This window comes from Podarcis muralis, chromosome 10, assembly GCF_964188315.1.
Source record: "Podarcis muralis chromosome 10, rPodMur119.hap1.1, whole genome shotgun sequence".
In the NCBI taxonomy this organism is placed as follows: Eukaryota; Metazoa; Chordata; class Lepidosauria; order Squamata; family Lacertidae; genus Podarcis; species Podarcis muralis.
In genome coordinates this window covers 68,432,953-68,447,654 of record NC_135664.1, presented here as the reverse complement: position 1 = coordinate 68,447,654, position 14,702 = coordinate 68,432,953, and the positions used below count along the sequence as shown (strand labels likewise).

Sequence of the window (14,702 nt, the reverse complement as noted above, 5' to 3'; positions counted from 1 at the left end):
CTTTGGCCATTTTTGGCTAAAAGTCTCATCTCACCCGTGTCCTTTGACGCTGGTAAAAGCCTTAAAATCCAGAAATGTCCTCTGCCTTCAGCATCCTTACGCAGAAGAACAGCTTTCCTCAGTTGCGCTGACTGGAGATGATGGAGCTCCCAGTCCAAAACATCTGGAGGGAACCAGCATAAGGAAGGCTGTCGTAGAGTCGTCATCAGCTGTGTCCCTTCCAACCCCACAATTCCATGATTTCTGTTACACATTTTCAGGATATCTCTTTGACCGTCTTAGGAACTTCAGTCTCAATGTCGTCACTGTTGTTTTATTTCAAAGACCACAGGTTCCACCGCTGGACCGATGGCAGGTGCAGTCAAACATCTGGGAAGCCACAGGTTTTCCAATGCCCCTCCCACCTGTTTTATTTCTATACACCAACCCACACCCAACCAGGTGCCATCTCATTAATTTTGGACTCCCAACATGACTATGTTGGCTTGGCCAGTTGTAGATCCAAAACATCTGTAGGGAGAGTCCCAGTAGTCTCCAGCGAGCTGTGATGGTTATTTTTAAGAGTGGTCTGCAGATTTTAGACTGTGGTGCATGCGTGTGTTCCTTCACGTATAATTGTGTCTGTCTCCCTTTCAGGTTCAGGGACCGCTCGGTTTGAGGTTCCCCTCACGTTGTTCTTCATTTGAACGCTCTGTCTCTTCGTGAGGATGCATCATCAGTTCACGTTGGAGGGAAGGATTTCATCCCGGCAAGCAGAGAACCCCATGGTTGTTTCCTAGGCAACTGCTCGCAGAATCATTTCGAAGGCTAAAGACTGTTGCACGAAGCAACAGGTTGTGCTAACATCTCCCATCTTCCCACTTCCACTATCCTCGTGTCGTTTCCAGTGGTGATTGTGGGTCGCTCTTTTTATACTGGTCTGGAACATAAGGAGATCACTGCTGGATTTGGAAAATAGATTCCAGGTGATGGATGATTCCATAGCCACACCTGAACAATCCAATCCAGCGATGCACCAGTTCAAAAAATTTTGATGTCCAAGCTGAATGTTTTTGATGCAATGTGGGCCTGCTATATTTGTTGTCTACAGTAGGCCGAAGAGTCTCATCTCTTCCCAATGAAACTCGCCCCCTGCTCCTTTGGACTTCTCTTGCTATGGTTCAGGAGCAGAGACCCGTCACTTCCACCTCCCATAGTGATGTGGCCTCCACTGTGGGTAACTTATGCACAAGTGTGCCTTAAAAACACACACATAAGTAACCGCTTTCAGCTCATCAGAGAGACGGGCACTATTTGGGGTGTGAATACGCAAGACCTCGGTCCACGACTGTTGAGGAGATTACATGTTGGAAGTCCCATCGTTTTCTGCCGTGGCGCAAACGAACCAAAGGTAGGCACTGAGAAGGTTTTGTGCGCCGGGTGTGGGGGAATTGGAGGTTGAATTGAAGGGGAAGTTGTAGGAGCAGTCAGGAGCCAGGTGGTTAATAAATTCATACTCCACTCTTCCTCCTGAAGGACACAAATAATAAGACATCTAGGAAACGATGGCAATGCAGATGTAGACTGGGAAAGATCCTTGCTTAAAAGCCTTGTTGGCTGAGGCCTTCAATAGGTTTCCAGTAGGTCATGGTAGCAAGGTAAGAGAACTGGGGGGGAGGGCCACATCAGGCCACCAAAGTGGCCCTTTAGGGATTACATGATAGAAGCGTCTAAAAAGCCCAGGACACAAATTTTCACAGCCCTCTTATCAGTTGTGGCGGCTCAGTTACCAGAAGTACAATGGTACCTCTGGTTGCAGATGGGATCCGTTCCGGAGATCCGGTTGGATCCCAAGGTTTCCACAACCTGAGGACCGTTCCTGCGCATGTGCAGCCCTCTTCTGCGCATTCGCGCATGGCGAAACCTGGTAAAATGCTTCCGGGTTTGCCGCACGCACACCCCAAAGTTTACCTAACCAGAGGGTTACGTAAATGGAGGTACAACTGTAATGTATTTACCGTTAACTCTGGAAGTGTATCCTTGATTCTGACCAAACAAAACCTTCTGACGGACATTTTGCTCTAGGAAGATACCGAAAACCCTTCCGCTTTGGATGGAGCAGCCAGCCCTGCCCCACTGCTTCCCAGCTGCTGGGATTCGGGGTTCGGATTATTTTGCCCACTGGTTACTCTTCATTCCTGCTGAAATCATTGGGACCAAAGTCGCAACTTGCTTATCCCATTGATTTCAGTAGGGCCAAAGCGCAGTAGGCGTAACGTCACTCCAGTCCAGCGGTTTCCCAACCTTTTTGAGGCCGCCGGCCCCTCGGTTCTGTAAACTCATCTCCAGTGGGGCCCGCTCCCCCCCACCTTATAAAAAAGCATTATTCAGAAGAGCGGTTTGCATGACCTGCAGGAGAAGTTGACAACACAATAAAATCCAAGCGGCGACGATTAATCACGCATTTATTCAAAATGCAATTGAAGCAGTTTAGTTTAATTCGACAGAACGGATGGTTTCGATCCAGCTTTTCAAAGTCTGGCAGACATTTGCATCTCCAGCTTGCTTCTTAGTCCCACTCCCTGGGGGGCAGCCCTGCCCACTTTGTGAACCAATGCTCTCCTAGACTAGGGTCTCCAGCTGTTTCCAGACTACAACTCCCAGCATCCCTAGCTAGCAAGACCAGTGGTCAGGGATGATGGGAATTGTAGTCTGGAAACAACTGGAGACCCAAGTTTGGGAAACTGCTCTAGTCCAATACATTCAAGGTCCTTCTTCAACCTATTTCGTCTGCCCGGACACTGAGGTCCAGCGCCGAGGGCCTTCTGGCGGTTCCCTCGCTGCGAAAAGCCAAGTTATAGGGAACCAGGCAGAGGGCCTTCTCGGTAGTGGCACCCGCTCTGTGAAACGCCCTCCCACAAGATGTCAAAGAGAAGAACAACTACCAAACTTTTAGAAGACATCTGAAGGCAGCCCTGTTTAGGGAAGCTTTTAATGTTTAATAGACTATTGTATTTTAATATTCTGTTGGAAGCCGCCCAGAGTGGCTGGGGAAACCCAGCCAGATGGGCGGGGTATAAATAATAAATTATTATTATTATAACTTGAAAATGGGAAGCGTGGAAGTAGAATGAATTATGGAGAAAAAACAACAACTAGCGATGTTCTTTTATGGAATCCCTAGACTGGCGAAGGCCTAGAGAGCTTTCCCAACTGCTTGGCTGACTGCCAGTTCTGCTTTTCCTGGGTTTGGTTTCCTGGCCTTTTTGTTTCATTTATTCTTACGCAAGTATTGATTTCTGTGGAAAGGCGGCCGTTCCCTCTGAACGGTAACAACAAAGGCAATCGTTCTGAATGCGGATTTTGACGCCTGTGACTCAGAATGTGATGTGCTGAGGGACTATTTATTCACTTGCTAGTTTTCCGGGGAGAAATCTCAAACCGGTACGAGTCTCAGGTGTGCAGGCATTCTTCCTGCTGTCCAGGGAGAGAAAAGTAGCCGCTGTGTTGAAATATGCCGTGTTTATTTGAGCATGCTGTCTCCTTGATCACCCATTCGAAACCTCCCTTTCTTTCCAGGGACAGTTTGTTCTTATTTAACAGTGAAGACAGAATGGCCATTGGGAGGTGGCTCAATAGTGCTGTCCCTGCCCTTCAAACAAACAAACACACATCTCTCTGCTCTGGGTTGTATTTAAACATGCAATATTGCGGGCTCTTAGCAACTTGAGAAAAAACATTGTGTCGGGGGTCTGTTGGTCTGAGGCACAAATACAAGATGGGTGACACCTGGCTTGAGAGCAGTACATGTGAAAAGGATCTAGGAGTCTTGGTTGACCACAAACTTGACATGAGCCAACAGTGTGACGCGGCAGCTAAGAAAGCCAATGCAATTCTGGGCTGCATCAATAGGAGTATAGCATCTAGATCAAGGGAAGTAATAGTGCCACTGTATTCTGCTCTGGTCAGACCTCACCTGGAGTACTGTGTCCAGTTTTGGGCACCACAGTTCAAGAAGGACACTGACAAACTGGAACGTGTCCAGAGGAGGGCAACCAAAATGGTCAAAGGCCTGGAAACGATGCCTTATGAGGAACGGCTAAGGGAGCTGGGCATGTTTAGCCTGGAGAAGAGGAGGTTAAGGGGTGATATGATAGCCATGTTTAAATATATAAAAGGATGTCATATAGAGGAGGGAGAAAGGTTGTTTTCTGCTGCTCCAGAGAAGCGGACATGGAGCAATGGATCCAAACTGCAAGAAAGAAGATTCCACCTAAACATTAGGAAGAACTTCCTGACAGTAAGAGCTGTTCGACAGTGGAATTTGCTGCCAAGGAGTGTGGTGGAGTCTCCTTCTTTGGAGGTCTTTAAGCAGAGGCTTGACAACCATATGTCAGGAGTGCTCTGATGGTGTTTCCTGCTTGGCAGGGGGTTGGACTCGATGGCCCTTGTGGTCTATTCCAACTCTATGATTCTATGATTCTATGATTCTATCTGTGACATCACCAACACAGCCCCCCCCTCCATCTTTAGAGCAACTGTTTTTAGAATGCTTGGGATTGTGTGTGTGTGTACTGTAAAGGATGAATATATATGTGTGTATAACTGAGTACAGTGGTACCTCGGGTTAAGAACTTAATTCGTTCTGGAGGTCCGTTCTTAACCTGAAACTGTTCTTAACCTGAAGCAGCATTTTAGCTAATGGGGCCTCCTGCTGCTGCCGCGCCACCAGAGCACGATTTCTGTTGTCATCCTGAAGCAAAGTTCTTAACCCGAGGTAATATTTCTGGGTTAGCGGAGTCTGTAACCTGAAGCGTATGTAACCTGAAGCATATGTAACCTGAGGTACCACTGTATGTGATATTTAATTACCATATTGGCCCGAATATAAGCCACACTTTCCCCCCAAATTCCAACCATGAAAAGTTAAAGTGTGACTTATATTCGTGACCTTACGGTATGCAGCTAGGAGGAGCGAGGAAGGGAGCAGCTTATATTCAGGGTTTTTTTCTTTTTTGCCCTCCAATTTTAAAGGTGGGGCTTATATTCGGGTGCGGCTTATATTCGGGCCAATACGGTAAGAAAATAACAAGAGGCCAGTGGCCCATCTAGTCCATTATCTTGTTCTCACAGTGTATACCTAAGGGTGTAGGTCCGTATACAAATTTAATACATAATAATAAATAAAAATAACCAGGTGTCTATAGCAAAACACGTAAGCAAGACCTGAGCACAGGAGCAACTGAGATGCACTGTCTCCAACAGCAGAAATAGAACGCAACCATTATGGCTAGCAGCCATTCATATCCTTACCCTTTGTTAATTTGTCAAATCTTATTTTGAAGCCATCCCTCTTACTTCTGTGAAGGAGGAAGTGAAGCTGTTTCTCTTCCTTTCTGTCTCTCTGCGCCACATAACGGACCAGCACGGACACGTCTGAACTCGCTCCAAGTTCAGACTGCATGCTTGAAACTACATTCTGTATTTTGCACCCAAGAGTATTCTACCTGCGTTTTCCTTGCTGCTGCATGGGACAATGCATAAACAGACCTTTGGGTTTTGTAAGTAAAGCTTTTTAAACTTACTTAACAGTGTGTGGTCTGTTCATTGCCAGGAGCTGTAAGCAAATTAAGCAGGATCTGAAAAAGTTTCTAACAACCTGTATTCCATGCTATACTGCTGTTTAATTTTGAGAAAGTTTTTAAGTCTGCCGGGGGCTCTCTCCCACTGAAGGGTGTGCAAACCCCATTCTTTTGAATCTAGGTGCCTAGTCAATTTTTTTTTATTAATTACCCATACATGGGTTAGATCTATTTTCCTCCTCCACATAAACATACACAGTCTCGCGCAGCTAAGTCTCCTTGTCCAGCTGGGTGCTGCTTGCAAACAGGTCCAATTCCTCCGACACAAAAAGCCACAATATGGTTCACTCACTGTGAAGAACCTTTCGCTTGCCATTAAGATGACACCTCTGGCTTAATACTAAAGTGATTTATTGCTCCGCTGCTTCTGAACATCTTTCCGACGGGAGACGAAAGCTTCTTGTTCTCTTCCCTTTCCTTTTTTAAAGAAGATATTAGACGGGCCCTTTTGAAAGGCAACAGAATGTGTATGTTGCAATGTGCAGTGTGCTTAATTTACGATCTCCTGCTTCTTGCGGCAGTTAAACAGTGTGAGTGGGTGGGGGAGACATATCCTCTGGAGGAAGAGGGCTGCTAAATCATTCCGACTGGTGTAGTGATTCAGCCTGCTGGCGACTTGTTGAAAGTCTTCTCTGCACGCTTGTTTCAGCTTACGAGAAATCGATCCCATATGCATGAGTAAACCGTCTCCGCAACAGGAGAACGAATGCTTAAGATACGGCTCTGTGTACTTTCCCTCTTAAACAGAAGCAGCCCCTGCTCTCTGCAGAAGAAAACACAAGTCACTGCAGCTGGCCTGATCTTCCCCACTGTGCCTCCATTAAAATCCATTTATGAGCCACTGTAGCCTGTTGGATGCAGCTTTATGTTTGGTCCAAGAGTAGGGGTGGGCAAGCTGTGGCCTCTCAGTGTTCTTGTACTCCAATTCCCATCCGGAATTGGGAGCCAGTGTGGTGTAGTGGTTAAGAGCGGTGGACTCGTAATCTGGTGAACCGGGTTCGATTCCCCACTCCTCCACATGCAGCTGCTGGGTGACCTTGGGCCAGTCACACTTTGAAGTCTCTTAGCCTCACTCACCTCACAGAGTGTTTGTTGTGGGGGAGGAAGGGAAAGGAGATTGTTAGCTGCTTTGAGACTCCTTTGTTGTTGTTGTTTAGTCGTTTAGTCATGTCCGACTCTTTGTGACCCCATGGACCAGAGCACGCCAGGCACCCCGTCCTCCACTGCCTCCTGCAGTTTGGTCAGACTCATGTTTGTAGCTTCGAGAACACTGTCCAACCATCTCGTCCTCTGTTGTCCCCTTCTTCTTGCGCCCTCCATCTTTAACAACATCAGGGTCTTTTCTAGGGAGTCTTCTCTTCACATGAGGTGGCCAAAGTACTGGAGCCTCAGCTTCAGGATCTGTCCTTCAAGTGAGAACTCAGGGCTGATTTCCTTCAGAATATTTTGCGCTCTCCTCTTTCACCCTCGTTAAAAGGTTCTTTAATTCCCCCTCACTTTTCCATCAAGGTTGTGTCATCTGCATATCTAAGGTTGTTGATATTTCTTCCTGCGATCTTAATTCCGGCTTGGAATTAATACTCCTTAGGGTAGTGATAAAGCAGGATATCAAATCCAAACTCGTCCTCCTCCATCTGCTTCGGTGTCAGGAATAAATCACACAGAGGAATTGAAGTTACTCCTTATTAGAAGAAACAAGGTCTGCTCAGGAGTGCCAGGCCTATTGAGCACAGCACGTCTTCTTGGTAGGTCTTGCCCCCATGAGGCAGTTGTGGAGCTGATGGTCCCTGCCTTCCCACAGCTGCCTAAATCTCTTCCTCCCCATGGCCCTTCCCAAGCAATCTGAGACTCCGCCACTGCGTCTGTCTCTGCTCTTCCCTCTTCATACCTCTCCTGGTCCTGGGAGGGAGAGCAGCTTGTTCCCAGGTTTGATCTCCATCATCTCCAGGATGCCTGAGGATGTCCATTACCTGAAATGCTGGAGAGGTGCTGCCGGTCAGTGTAGTCAGTACTGAGGTGGATGGGCCCAGTGGTTTGATTTAGTGTGTTCCTATTACGACAGGCTTTTGCTCAAAGAGTGCCTTCTTGATTGTCCTATGTGTGCACCGAGTTGAAAAAGCTGGGAGATTCCTTTTGGATGATTCCCTTACGGTTGTGTGACTCTCACTAGGGAAAGTTCAACCTGGAAGAGGGCACTTTCTGGAGGAGCTACAAAACATGGAGCTAGCGTTTAATGACCTGGATTAAGCAGGTGTGAGGTAACAGTTATATTTTTACCTCTGTGCTTTGTTCTTGTTTCTTTTCTTTTAAAAAGGTACTCACCCGCCCTGAGCCCTTGGCATGGGGCAGGATAGAAAATGAACGAAATATGATCCGTCACCTTCAATTTATATCGGAATGATTGGGCTAAGTCATGGCTTTGAGGGTTGTAGACTTTGGCCTGGTTCCCACATAAAACCAAGCCATGGTTTAGTGTTACAAGGGCAAACCACGGTGAGCTGTGGGCTCCCCCGCCCATCTCTGGGGGAGATGGAGGAGATCAGAAGCTTCTGTTTTGAATTGATCAGTTTAGTATTATGTTGAGCCCTGTATTGCAGGTTTTCTGTAACCCCGATTACAGAAAACAAGCCAGCTTTGTAAACCATGGTTTGATGTTAGCTTGTTTCGACTAACTGTAATTAAAGCTAACCACGGTTTGCCTGGGTTCGGATTAAGATGGCAAGCCGCGGTTAATCTAAAATTGAAGCAAAAGCTTCTGAGCTCTTGGGAAGGGGAGCTCACAGGACCTTGAGGCTCACTGCAGCTTATCCTTGTAATTTAAAAACCATTCAACTTTATTTAGCCATAGCAAGCTTCAATCTAGGTTTGGGCTTCTCAAAACATTTCAGAAAACCTGACTGTTCTGTGACCGTCTGAAACAAGCAGTGCAGATGTGGCTTGTCAAGTGTGCAAGATCTTCAGCCTCCCGCTCTTCCAAGATGTTCTGGTCCTTCAAAATATGTCCTTGTGCATACAGCATTCAACGTCATAAGCGGGTGTTTGTGTGCGTGGGCTTGCACATGGTACGCAAAGTAACGAACCCACCTAATCTTCGCAGGCCTGCTTTGAAGATTGATTCCTGAGCAGCCACTTTTGGCGACTGCGTGCTACTTGTCTCTTGAAGGATGAGGAGCACATGTATAGAAATGTCACGGGTTCTGTAAAGTGCTGCAGATTATTATTCGGCGTGTGAGTTGTCGTTTGCGTTCCCAGCCCCCACCCCACACTGCTGAAGTGCCTCTTCTCCCCCTCCTCAAAAGGCTGAGGTGAGATTTGGAAGGGGGTTTCTTCCCAGCGATAAAGGAGATTTATGGAGTTGTTCTGGTTAAACTGAAAATCGGGGGTGTGATGGCACCAGTGTGTGTCTCTGTGCGCACGAAGCAGCGGGGAGGAACAGCTCATATTACGCTAGTTTGTGTGTAATAAAATGGTTCTTAGGGGTGGTAGAGAGAAATCAAACACTCTGTCCACAAGGCCTTGAAGGGTCAGTTCCTAGGGTCACTAAGGAGTGCTTCAAATGACCCAATGTGCCGGCTTTGAAAATGGACACAGGTGTTCCCTTGATCTCTCAACCCATCTCTCCTGTTGCATTGTTTTAATGGGATTGATTTATAGCACATTTTATTTATGGATGTTTGCATTTTAATGTTTGTTTTGTTGTGTATTTCAACTGTGGGCATTTATATTTAGTGTTTGTGTAATTGGTTTTTTTAATATATATATATGTGTGAGACCAGGGCCCTGCAGGATTGAACTTCCTTCCGCAGGGCCTGTAAGACAGAGCTATTCCGCCTGGCTTTCAATTTGAACTTAGCTGATCTTTTATTCCCCTTCCTTCCCTCCCTCTCCCCTTTTTATGAAGATTACCCACTCTGGGATCCCACTGCTAATTCTCCCCTGGTCTCCTCGCTGGCCCAGATAGGACTAATTTAGCCAGCTAGCCCTGGTAATCATCTAATGTTTATTGGATGGATTTCCCCCCTAAATTGACCAGTGGCCATGATCTTCATTTTTTTGATGTTGAGCTTCAGACCATATTCTGCGCTCTCCTCTTTCACCCTCATTAAAAGGTTCTTTAATTCCTCCTCACTTTCTGCTATCAAGGTTGTGTCATCTGCATATCTAAGGTTGTTGATATTTCTTCCGGCAATCTTAATTCCGGCTAGGGATTCATCCAGCCCAGCCTTTCGCATGATGAATTCTGCATATAAGTTAAATAAGCAGGGAGACAATATACAGCTAGGACTAGACCATGTGAAAAAGGAACCTAATATTTTAGTTGAAGTTCATTCATTTTCAGCTTTGTATTCTTGTTATAAAATAAGCGTGCCTAGACATTCCATTGTTGTGCCCATAACCTAGGTTTGAGTTGCCATTTAGCTCCTAGCTTTCATATCTCAGTTTCTAACACTGTCCACAACCTCCTGAGGAAGACTGTTCCACTTTTGAGCATCTCCTACCGCCAGAAAGTTATTGTAACTTTAAGCCATTGGTTTGGGCACAGCGTGGGCTACCTCCCATCATGGAGGTTATGATAGGATACAGCTGAGGATCAAGGGAATGTGGGAGAGCCAAATGAGCAGCAAGGATGCCCTATTCTAGTAGTCCAATGCCAGATTCCATGAAAGAGGAGGCAAGGCTGGTGAGAAGTTTCAGCACTACGGATAGCTCCAAGTGAGCCACTTGCTCCAGCAAAGACTTCTTGTTGTTTAGTCGTTTAGTCGTGTCCGACTCTTCGTGACCCCCTGGACCAGAGCATGCCAGGCACTCCTGTCTTCCACTGCCTCCCGCAGTTGGGTCAAACTCATGCTGGTAGCTTCGAGAACACTATCCAACCATCTCATTCTCTGTCGTCCCCTTCTCTTGTGCCCTCCATCTTTCCCAACATCAGGGTCTTTTCCAGGGAGTCTTCTCTTCTCATGAGGTGGCCAAAGTATTGGAGCCTCAGCTTCAGGATCTGTCCTTCCAGTGAGCACTCAGGGCTGATTTCCTTCAGAATGGATAGGTTTGATTTTCTTGCAGTCCATGGAACTCTCAAGGGTCTCCTCCAGCACCATAATTCAAAAGCATCCATTCTTCGGTGATCAGCCTTCTTTATGGTCCAGCTGTCACTTCCATACATCACTACTGGGAAAACCATCGCTTTAACTATACGGACCTTTGTTGGCAAGGTGATGTCTCTGCTTTTTAAGATGCTGTCTAGGTTTGTCATTGCTTTTCTCCCAAGAAGCAGGGGTCTTTTAATTCAGCACTACGGATAGCTCCAAATGAGCCACTTGCTCCAGCAAAGACTATGAGCAGCCTTTTTGATTTCCTACTCTCAGACTTCCTCTCTCGCACTCCACCTCACTCTAGATCAGCCTTTCTCAACCTGTGGGTCCCCAGATGCATAGCTGTCAACTTTTCCCTTTCCTTGCAAGGCATCCTATTCGGAATAAGGGGATTTCCCTTTAAAAAAGGGGAAACGTTGACAGCTATGCCCAGATGTTGTTGGACTACAACTCCCATCACCTCTAGCTAGCAAGGCCAGAGCTCAGGGATGATGGGAGTTGTAGTCCAACAACATCTGGGGACCCACAGGTTGAGAACCCCACAGCCTGAAGATGGGCCCCCGTCCCCTGTTTCCTGCCATCCAGTCGTGCACTCCCTGCACGGCTGGACTGCTGACATTCTGGGAGAGGCATTTGGTTATTCCTGTGCAAGGGAAGATGCCTGTGAAGGCCCAAATTCTGGCTCTACAGATATAGGAGGTTCTTCTGGGGGCTCTTGTTCCTCAGTCTCAGCTGTCTCCTGATATTTATTCATTCATTTATTGCATTTCTATCCCACTTTCTTCTCTGAGGTGCTCAAGGTGGGGCACATGGTTCTCCGCCTGCCTCGTTTAATTCCTCACAACAAACCTGTGAGGTAGGTTAGACTGATGGAATGCTGTGACTGGCCCAAGGCTCTGGGTGAATGCCTCTTTTATTTACTCCAGAGTAAAGCATACAAACCACAGAGCCTAGGGCTTGCCGATCAGAAGGGTGGTGGTTCAAATCCCCGCAACGGGGTGAGCTCCCGTTGCTCGGTCCCTGCTCCTGCCAACCTAGTAGTTCGAAAACACCTCAAAGTGCAAGTAGATAAATAGGTACAGCTCCGGCGGGAAGGTAAACGGCGTTTCCGTGCGCTGCTCTGGTTTGCCAGAAGCGGCTTTATCATGCTGGCCACATGACCCGGAAGCTGTACGCCGGCTCCCTTGGCCAATAAAGTGAGATGAGCGCCGCAACCCCAGAGTCAGCCACGACTGGACCTAATGGTCAGGGGTCCTTTTACCTTTACCTTTATCATATCTCCTCTCAGTCTCCTCTTTTCCTGGCTAAGATAAACATACCCAGCTCCATCAAGCATTCCTCATAAGGACCATTAGACGCTTGATCATCTTGGTTGCCCTCCTCACACGTTCCAGCCTGTCAACGGCCTTCTTAAACTGTGGTGCCCAGAATTGAACACAGTATTCCAGGTGTGGTCTGAACAAAGCAGAATAGAGTGGCAAGTCTGTTGCAGCCTATGAATGAATCGCTTTTAGGCAAAGTTATACATGGACATATGTAATGATATTTGGAACGTATTTGTTGAAACCATAGTGACCCATGGTTTCATGGGTCTTGAGCGAAACAATTAGTTTATCCATTTCCATACTGTATAGTTTTGTAACATTAACTATATTTGATGGTTATTTTGTTTTTGCTGTTTTCCTTTGCTTTTAATTTTTTTTTAATGTGTCCTCTTTTTCCTTTTTCTGTTTCTAATATACTTTAATTTACTATAATAATCTCAATAAAATATAAACATTAAAAGAAGAACAACAGCAAAACTCTTGGCAAAGATCTAGAAGCCTGGAGTGACACACGTCTCTGAGCTTCTGGTACCAAACTGAAAGCCACATTGGGATGTACTAGAAATCCTCTTAAGTCAACTGAGTCATAATTGTTACCGCCTGCTTTTCCCACTCCCAACCCGCCTCATGTTGATGGCCCAACTGCACCTTGTTGCTGTCCCCTTCCTCCTCCCTGGTGAGCTATGAAAGTAATAATGGATAGTTCCGTTCTCAGAACAAAGGAACCCACGATTCATGTTTCACTGGTAAAATATTCATAATGGTAATGGCTTAGATTACTCTTTCTTGATTGTTCTCACTTGAATGAGAGGAATTTGTATGTTCTCTGGTTGAGTGTGGGTTCTTTTTTTTAAATCAATGCCAATAAATAACTATGACTCAAGGTTCTTCTTAAAGCCACAGCTTTCCTTAGCAGGAGTGAGTTTCCCCAGAGTAGGTGTGAGCCGTTGGCTTGAGATGATGACCTCCGTGATCTCCCTTTTCTCTTTGTGGTTGCATGTAAGAGCCATGTTTATCCCAGGTAGTTCTTCTTACATATATATCTATTTCATAAAATTTCTGCACCTCTTGATGTGAAAAAACAACAACAACCAAACGCCTCGAAGCGGTTTACAAAAAGATAGAACAATAAAACCGAGGGGAGAATTGCAACGGTGGTTTAGAACATGCACAAAGTTCAGTACTAAAGAAACATCACCTTGCCAACAAAGGTCCGTATAGTTCAAGCTATGGTTTTCCCAGTAGTGATGTATGGAAGTGAGAGCTGGACCATAAAGAAGGCTGATCGCCGAAGAATTGATGCTTTTGAATTCTGGTGCTGGAGGAGACTCTTGAGAGTCCCATGGACTGCAAGAAGATCAAACCTCTCCATTCTGAAGGAAATCAGCCCTGGGTGCTCACTGGAAGGACAGATCCTGAAGCTGAGGCTCCAATACTTTGGCCACCTCATGAGAAGAGAAGACTCCCTGGAAAAGACCCTGATGTTGGGAAAGATGGAGGGCACGAGGAGAAGGGGACAACAGAGGACGAGATGGTTGGACAGTGTTCTCGAAGATGCCAGCATGAGTTTGACCAAACTGCGGGAGGCAGTGGAAGACAGGAGTGCCTGGCGTGCTCTGGTCCATGGGGTCACGAAGAGTCGGACACGACTAAATGACTAAACAACAACAACAACAACAAAGCAGGTCAAAATGCGCACTCGCTTTCTAAGCATCTGGGTTGGCTTGCCTAAGCAAGAATGTTCTTAGCAGGTGCTGAGAAGATTATGGTGAAAGCACCTGCTTGATCTCAAGAGGCAGGGAGTTCCAAAGTGCACCGAACAATCGTGTTGTTACACATGTGGAATGGGTATTGTGTGGCAACTGTGGTGGAGGCAGCAACCCTTTTCTGTGAGGGTTCCATGGAGACCCTAAGACGGTTGGATGACGCCTTGTAGGCCTCCTTCCCGAGACTCTTGCAGCCAAGCTGGTGCCAAATTAAAAAAGACATAAGACTACTGTTCATGTATGCCACCACAGCAGCAAGAATTCTTGTGGCGAGGAAGCGGAAAAACGAAACAATACCAACAATTACAGATTGGCAGGTGCTCACGTTAGAATATTTACAACTAGCAAAACTGTCGGGAAGAGTTAGAGGAGTATTGAACCAGAAAATATTTGGAGACTGGAGAATATTTAAGGATTATATAAGATCATATTGTACCAATCACACCATATTAGCAGAACTTGAATGATACTTGTAAACACAACAAATACTGCTTGTGGAGTAGACGGGAACAATATTAAAGAATATAAAACTGTGTGGGGAAAACGACGACAGTATAAAAAGTACAATGAGAATGATTGGAACACTTGTTTTGTTAGAAGTCTTTTTTATTTAAGTGTTTAATTAAGCATTAATTAGGAAGGTTAAATTTTTTTAATGTACATAAATTTGCTTTTCTTTCTTTTTTCTGTATTTTCTTTTCTTTTTTCTTAATTCTTTTTTCTTTAATTTTCTTTTTGTAGTATGAGGTTGTAAATTCTTTGTATAAGTGTGTAATTTAAATTAATAAAGATTATTTTTTAAAAAAAGTTGGTGCCAAACGTCTTGCTCTGCTTTCCCTTGGACCACATCAGAGAGACTGAGAGAGGAGCGTCTTTTCCTCTGGCCAGCCCAGATCCTCC

The 14,702-nt window shown here is 45.8% G+C and overlaps 1 long non-coding RNA gene across 1 annotated transcript in view; it reads left to right on the top strand.

Annotated features, from left to right (window-relative positions):
- LOC114605273 (uncharacterized) overlaps window positions 1-14,702 on the top strand; it is an 87,153-nt gene that overhangs the window by 23,263 nt on the left and 49,188 nt on the right. The window contains exon 2 of the long non-coding RNA XR_013394453.1: window positions 637-1,390. This is a non-coding gene — a long non-coding RNA (uncharacterized LOC114605273). The remainder of the gene's footprint in view (window positions 1-636; window positions 1,391-14,702) is intronic.